The sequence below is a fragment of the Pseudophryne corroboree genome, chromosome 8 (assembly GCF_028390025.1).
Source record: "Pseudophryne corroboree isolate aPseCor3 chromosome 8, aPseCor3.hap2, whole genome shotgun sequence".
Lineage (NCBI taxonomy): Eukaryota > Metazoa > Chordata > Amphibia > Anura > Myobatrachidae > Pseudophryne > Pseudophryne corroboree.
This window is the reverse complement of record NC_086451.1, coordinates 47,975,293-47,984,046: the sequence shown is the minus strand read 5'-3', so window position 1 is coordinate 47,984,046 and position 8,754 is coordinate 47,975,293. Positions and strand designations below refer to the sequence as shown.

Here is an 8,754-nt window from a genome sequence, read left to right as displayed (position 1 = left end):
GAAATCCCTGCTGCATTTGAACAATTAAAATCAGAAATGCCTCCTAATGCTGCTACATTAGTAACTTATTTTGAGGAGACATATATATTGGGGCGGCTTAGAGAACGAACCAGAAGTCAAAACAGATGTCCCCCACTGTTTCCACCATGCATGTGGTCAGTGCATGACAATATGGTTGGTGGGATTCCAAGGACCCAAAATAAGTTGGAAGGATGGCACAGGAGATGGAATATTCTCCTGGGAGAGAAAAAGTTTGGAGTCTACAAACTTATCTCCTATCTTCACAAGGAGCAACAAATGACCACCAAGCTCATTGAAAAAGTAACCTTTAATGTTGCCCGAACACCAACCAAACGTGAAAATACTGCTCGAGAAGATGCACTACAGAAATGTTTTGCCCAACTTGGTTTCATAGATTTGATGGAATTTCTAAATGCCATTGCCTTCCATCTCAAGTTGGAGTAACTTTAAAACTAATTCTAAACATAGTTATTTTTTCATTTTAAAGTTAAGTTTCATATTTTCTATGGTTTATTTTTCATTAGTTGACTTTCAATCATTTAAAATACCATAAAAAAAAAACCACTTTTCACATATTGAATTTTCGGGTGCTATCATTACTGGTAAGTAGAATTTTTATAATTATAGAAATTAACTATTATTCAAGTATTTTCTACATTATGTTTTCCATTCTAAAATATACATCAATCAAAAATCTCTAGCTATATTTTAAAGATTTAAAATATAATGGTTTCCCATTTCAGTTTAGCACAGTTGTACCCATGTAATGTTTTTCATAAAGTTTCCCTTCATTAATTTTAACATAAATTTTATTAATATTCTTCAATTAAAACAATTATATTGTTTATCAAACAGATTTACAATATTTTCTATATCAAAACAAATATATATATATATTTGGTTGCACCATTTTTGAAATCCTATTTTTACTGCAACGGTTAGATTTTTTTATTTGCCTAATTCATGGTGTACATGCTGTGGTTCTCCATTTGCTGTTGAAATAAACATCCCAGCATGCACTCTCACAGGTTTGCTTTTATTATATTTAAACATGTTGTCCATGCTTGCTGGGAGGTGTATTTAAAATGCCGAAGGAAACCATGGACTAGGTAATGGTTAGGCAACCTTTGTCTCACCAACTTCTGTGTAACTAAACTACCCAGCATGCACTGCCACAGTGTTGGCATCACTATAATAAAAAAAAAGTTTAAAGGCATGCAGTATGCTGTGGTTCCATAACTCATTTAGACACATGCTGTGTTATCCTGGCCTTATCCTTATGAAATAACTGTTTTTAACACAATGAGATAAATTCTAATTTATGTATAAACTGTAAAAATGCAAAACAGTGATAGGTATTAATTAAATTATTAATGTTTTCTTGTGCATGTAACATACTAAATATTATGATTGGTTAATAACAATCTTACATTGTTACACCTCATTTCTCAAACAAGCAATACCCCCTTCCCTTAAATTTGATTATTTTTTTAAATTATAAAGAATTTATTAGCACACAAATGTCAATATAGTATAGTAGACACTAACTCTAAATTGATGTAACTGTAATGGTCTGCATGCAGGCTCAATCTAGCAGCAGCGATAGCGATGTTCGTCACCGCGCATCGCTATCGCAGAGGGGGCTACACACGAGTGATATGTGCAGAAAATCTAATCAATCTAGTCAGATTGATTAGATTTTAGCCATGGATCTCTCCATGAGTACCCCCCTTAATATTGCTCTCTAAATTGTATACAATTTCAAAGTGCATATCAACTATTCTAAACATTTGCTAACTTTTCTGCATTGCTAATATATTTACTCAATTTTTTTAAATTAGTTTACTGTTCTGACCTCCCAATCATCATCTGCAAGCCAAAGAAGATTTTTTCTCCTTATTACTTTCCAGGTAATATGCATTTTAAAACAATTTGATGTAGATAATTTGTCTTCTATTTATGTACCTTAATCATCTGTTCTAATGTAATAGTTTAATCTTGACATTGTTAATTATATTTTTTTTTCACCTAAACTAGTTATCTTGTTTGCCCTTCCAATCAACTGCAATCCGCTGATTAGGACTCCTCATTATTTGGTTTTGCGGTAACTATACCTATTGAAACAGTTTTTATCATTTTTATATTTAGCCTGTTTACGTACTTTAATCAGCTCTTAACAAAACATATTACATACATTAAATAATATTTTTAATTTATTTCTTACATAATCTTGTTAACTGTTATGACCTTTGAAATGTCTGATATCCATATCTTCATTTTTAGATTCATTCCTTTTTTTTTATTTAATTATAATTCTAAACTAAATTGTACTTCTAACATGAATCCTGGAATCATGTACCTTTAAAAATATTAACATATCTAAAATGAACATATTTGCTTTACCTATACACTAATATATATATTACTACACAGGACCATATCTCTAACTTTGGAAATGCCTAGTATGGATCCACTCTCTATTGTTAATATTACATAACAATAAAATATTATTCAACTGAATATATTTATTTGAAAAAATATCATATTTAACTATATTGTTATGACAGCAATATATTTAACATTTTCCTATTGAATTATTTTAAACAATAACCAAAATCAAATGTTCGTAATTTTTATCCATCATTAATATAAACACTGTCAGATTAGGATGGCAATAGTATTTCCACATCTTCTTCAGAAACTGTGTATATTTACCAAAATATAGTACAATAATAAAATTATACAATACTAATAAAACTGTGTAATATCTCTCAATGTTTGGGTATTAAAGTTGACAGATTTTTACCCTTAATGTAAACTAAAAAAAAATTACTCTTAGATTAACAAATATGAAAAAAAATTTTTTTTTTGTTTTTATATTATTATATAGAAAACACGTAAAAAAAATTCCTTTTTTAAATTTTTTTATTGAATCATCATTGTTTGTGCACACAGTGTATGACTATTTTTTTTTCAATACAGGAAAAGAAACTTGATCCACAATGAATCCACAACAAAGAATATGAAAACCATCTTGATCCTACATAACATAATCTGATGCGGTGATATTATTCTTATTAATCTTTATTATAGAAACATATACAATATATTTTTTTCAAGATTTATTTATAAATCTATTACCAGTTATAATATGTTAACCTGTTCAAAGTTCACCCTTTAGAAAATAAAAGTTTTATTCATTGAAAATACTATGTTAGCTTATTGTTTTTATTATTATTCCTCATACTTACAGCACCCTAAAACTTAAATGACGCAATATGTGGGAAATACATACGCGTGTATGTCTTTGAGGGAAACATGGGAAATGATGATAGCGTCAATTGGCTAGATGGTTTACGCCATCAAAGAACCATATATATTTGCTAATCTGATCCCATCCTTACCTTCATAATTTTAATTTCCAATTCCAATTTTTTATATATCAATATTAAAAATTTACTATTTTGCGAGTTTGGAAGCAAATTTGTGTAATGTGTACATTAAACACACAAATATGTTCCGATTGGTAATCTATTCAAATATTATTGCAAATACAATTAGAATATATAAATAGTGGGAGCGCAGAATGAATCCAATATATTATTTTATTTAAAATATTAATATGTCATCCACATAAAAATGCAGTACATGAACTAGCCTAAGAAAAAACAATTGATATTATATAAATGTAAACGAGACTGCCATATCTCCTGAACAAATATGAATAAAAATCCTTTAATAAACCCTAGTTAGGGCTGCATTAATGCTTCATGAAAATCAGCCGTGCGTCCACGAGCTGAAATGATTGTAAAAAGGAGACTGCTAAAAAGTGCCTCTGTTATAAGTCACTGTCCTCCTTATACACAATAGAATCTCATTGGTAGAGAGTGTCCCAGTACTGGACTTGCGGACAACCGTGCTGTAGTATTATGTGGCAAATGGATAGTGATGGTCAAATTCTATTTGTGGTATATCACCTGATGTAGAAGCCTCTCCGTCAAAGGCGCTGTACTGAGCCGGGTTTGCTGGGGCTCTGTGCAGTGAACGTACAGCTGGTCTCGTCACCGGTGTACCATCCAGATGAACACGGTAGTTTAATTCTGCTGAAGGATGCTGTACCAGTCTGGATATGCAACAGTGTAAAAATACTGGAGCAGCAGATTCTCCGTCCGCTGGTGGAAAAATCTGTATTAATTGCGGCTACGGTCCACTGGATGCATGCGGGTCACAGGGTGTTAAGAGAATATAGCAGTCCAAATGAGGTACTTCAAAGGAGTACCTTAACGCGTTTCTCGTCCCACAACGCTGGCCGTTTCATCAGAAGGAAATGAATTTTATTTCATTTCAAAGGTACTCCTTTGAAGGACCTCATTTGGACTGCTATATTCTCCTGACACCCTGTGAGCCGCATGCATCGAGTGGACCGTAGCCGCAATTAATACGGATTTTTACACCAGCGGACGGAGAATCTGCTGCTCCAGTATTTTTACACTGTTGCATATCCAGACTGGTACAGCATCCTTCAGCAGAATTAAACTACCGTGTTCATCTGGATGGTACACCGGTGACGAGACCAGCTGTACGTTCACTGCACAGAGCCCCAGCAAACCCGGCTCAGTACAGCGCCTTTGACGGAGAGGCTTCTACATCAGGTGATATACCACAAATAGAATTTGACCATCACTATCCATTTGCCACAGAATACTACAGCACGGTTGTCCGCAAGTCCAGTACTGGGACACTCTCTACCAATGAGATTCTATTGTGTATAAGGAGGACAGTGACTTATAACAGAGGCACTTTTTAGCAGTCTCCTTTTTACAATCATTTCAGCTCGTGGACGCACGGCTGATTTTCATGAAGCATTAATGCAGCCCTAACTAGGGTTTATTAAAGGTTTTTTATTCATATTTGTTCAGGAGATATGGCAGTCTCGTTTACATTTATATAATATCAATTGTTTTTTCTGAGGCTAGTTCATGTACTGCATTTTTATGTGGATGACATATTAATATTTTAAATAAAACAATATATTGGATTCATTCTGCGCTCCCACTCTTTCTTTTTTCACACTCACTTTGATCCATTGTTGGGGCAGCCCGCCCACAACTGGTGAGCAGCCGCCTGAATCCAACTACATATAGTGTGTGTATTTTAGAGCGCAAATCTTTTGTATATATTTTTTGAATATATAAATGCATTGTTAAGCAAATGCAAATTATTAACAATACAAAACTTGCAATAATTTTTTTGGGATATTATTAGAATATAAATTATATATATATGCATGAACAATCACTGTAATATGGAATATGTGTCTGTACATATATTTTCTCTATTTTTATCTTGAACATATTAGTATGTGAACCCCACCAACATGAACAAACCAAAACAAAACAAAATAAATTTAGAACATTTTCAGGAATGCACGACTTGAAGTATCTCAGAAAGTATATTCCTATTATCGATTTGTCTTTTCAAACAGGACACATGGATGACTCTGTATCCCTCTGTCTTCAGTTCCTTCACCCTGGCTCGCAAGACCGTTTGTGACATATCTAAAAATGAAGTAAAACAGGTAAGTTCTTGAAAGTTAATTTCCATACTTTTGTCCACCTTATCTTTAACTGTAGTCTTCATTTTAAAAGAAATGCAAGGTTTAAAGGTAACAACCCTAATTATAATAAAATATTACAATATATATTTCTCATTGTGACTCTAGATCAGTAGTGCACCGAAGATTTTTCCATCATTTGTATTAGCAATGGTTAAGTTAAAGATATACAAGCACTATAGTAATGGGTTCCATCATAAATTATGTTTCACGGCACAGACAAAATTATCATGTCCAAACAACCCCAAAATATTGCAAAAATCACCATTCAATGGAAGCACTACTGACTAATAAAATACATTCTGAAAGAATGCATTTCTTGGACAAAGCAATGCCGTATGTCTGAGTTTAATTTATTAGTCTGCGGTGCCGATGTTTGATGTATGTATATATATATATATATATATATATATATATATATATATATATAGTGTCAGTTTGTACTGTGCTCCAAACAATAAATACAATATGCTGCAGTGACCTCCTCGTCAGCTTGGCATAAGATGACTATGTAGATGAAAGGTAATCGGCTGCACTCACACTGCCGTATTCAATGATGCAAAAAGTGTCCCTTTATTGCCTACATGTTTTGTTAAAAATCCCCTTCTTCAGGGACAGATTTCTGTCCAAATAACTTGAAAATATCTACATATATTTAAAAGTTTATTATATCCTGTTTAACACTCTTCTTCCTTATGTCTTTACTCTTTTTTTATTTGTTTTCCTTTTATATTTCAGGCAACTTTGTCTACATGTGTGTTTCCAGAGCTCTGGTCCTCTACATAAAACAAAGATATTTGTATGCTACATGCCAGCATTTTGCTTATACTCCACTCTTGTGATGTCTAAACTTGTAGCCTATAACACTCTGCTAAGACTGTATCCAAAGTAAATCAAATGATGTTTTTTTTTTGAAAAATTTACAAACCATACACAAAATTACAATAGAAAATCAATGTAGGATTAACTTAGTTTCCTATTGAGTTTGGTGATTCAAACTCACAATTTGAATAAGAAGCCTATGGCTAAAACTAATTAAAAATAATAAATGTTAGTGTTATATGTAGGATTTTTTAAGTGCAGGATGATGATCGTTGAGTAGGGCACATTTGTTATCTTGAGGAAACACATTTTTTATGTTACGTTTTTCAAAAAAAGCATAGCACATATGTCTCACCATATTTAGTTATCTGATAATGCAATCTATATACATTTATTAATTACCTTTAATATTTAAGCTTCATCCTCATCGTTAGCTTCCTGTCTCTTCCAATGTTGAATTTGAATATTTGCACGCTCTAATCTGACTCGAAGATCCATATTCTCATCATAGCTTGAGCTAGGTCGATAAGCCAATTGCAATCTTGAATGCACTTCTGATGCTACAGCTATGCTTCTCAAATTTGTGTTTTCAGGGCTGTATTCAGAGGGTACAGGTGCAGCGGTGGATTTATACTTTCCTGTTGCAGCGGTGGATTCTGAGGGTCCTGAGTCAGCGGTGGATTCTGAGGCAATTTGTCCAGTAGTGGATTCTGAGTGTCCTGGTTTTGGCTTCAATAAATAGGGCCCTGGTGCAGTGGTGGATACATTGAGGCCTCTATAAGCAGTGGATACATAGTCTCCATGTAAGTTGTTGTATACATAGGGTCCTGATAAAGTGGAGGATACATAGGGTCCTGTAAAAGTAGTGGATACATAGGGTCTTGATGCAGGGATGGATACATAGGGTTCTGCTAAAATTGAGGATACATAGTGTCCTGTTACAGTCGTGGATACAGAGGGTTCTGTTGCAGTGGTGGATACATAGGGTCCTGCTGAAGTGGAGGATACATAGGGTCCTGTAAAAGTAGTGGATACATAGGGTCTTGATGCAGGGATGGATACATAGGGTTCTGCTAAAATTGAGGATACATAGTGTCCTGTTATAGTCGTGGATACAGAGGGTTCTGTTGCAGTGGTGGATACATAGGGTCCTGCTGAAGTGGAGGATACATAGGGTCCTGTAAAAGTAGTGGATACATAGGGTCTTGATGCAGGGATGGATACATAGGGTTCTGCTAAAGTTGAGGATACATAGTGTCCTGTTACAGTCGTGCATACATAGGGTTCTGTTGCAGTGGTGGATACATAGGGTCTTGGTGCAGGGATGGATGCATAGGGTCCTGCAAAAGTGGAGGATACACAGGGTCCTGTTTCACGTATGGATACATAGGGTCCTGATAATGTCGAGGATACATAGGGTCCTGTTAAAGTAGTGGATACATAGGGTCTTGGTGCAGGGATGGATACATAGGGTTCTGATAATGTCGAGGATACATAGGGTCCTGTTAAAGTAGTGGATAGATAGGGTCCTGCTGCAGTGGTGGATACATAGGGTCCTGGTAAAGTGTAGGATGCATATGGTCCTGTTAAAGTGGTGGAAACATTGGTACTTGCTGCAGCAGTGGATACAGAGTATACTGGTAAAGTGGTGGATACATAGGTTACTGTTGCAGTGGTGGATACATAGGGTCCTGGTAAAGTGGTGGATACATCTGTTCCTGCTGCAGGGGTGGATACAGATTCTCCTGGTAAAGTGGTGTATAGATAGGTTCCAGGTGCAGCGCTCGTTGCATACTCTCTGTGTGTAGAGCTTGTTACATAGTCTCCACGTGTACAGCTGGATACAAAGGTTCCTGCTGTAGCATTGGATATACAAGAAGGATTATCTGATCTGGACATTCTTTGTCTTTCTTCTGTCAACAGTTGCATGAAAGTGGAAATCATGCGTGTGATGGTAATAGTCTCATACTGCCATGCTAGCATTTGATTTATACTGTGCTGCATCTGTTGGTAGTTGATTGCTGCCACATTCTGTGATGAAACAAGATGATCGTAAAAATTTGCAAGAGTGACAAGTGCTTGATTCTGTTGTCTTTGTGTTGTGTTGAGAATCTGTATATTATTATTCAGCTGATTTATTTGATGTTCAATTTTTTTCATTTCTTCATTTCTATTCCTCTCAATTAGCTGCATGGTTTCCTTTAAAGAATCCTGTTGGCTAATGGTTTGTGATCTGCTAACGTCACATTCTGTGTGTATAAAAAGTTCTAGGTACAGTTAATACATCAATTTACAGA

The 8,754-nt window shown here is 34.7% G+C and overlaps 1 long non-coding RNA gene across 1 annotated transcript; it reads left to right on the top strand.

Moving 5' to 3' along the window:
• Positions 1 to 2,056: 2,056 nt before the first annotated feature.
• LOC134948391 (uncharacterized) lies at positions 2,057 to 7,140 on the top strand. The gene is made up of 5 exons (XR_010182950.1): positions 2,057 to 2,125; positions 3,004 to 3,083; positions 5,507 to 5,599; positions 6,374 to 6,523; positions 7,051 to 7,140. It is a non-coding gene; the product is annotated as an uncharacterized LOC134948391 (long non-coding RNA).
• Positions 7,141 to 8,754: the final 1,614 nt, after the last annotated feature.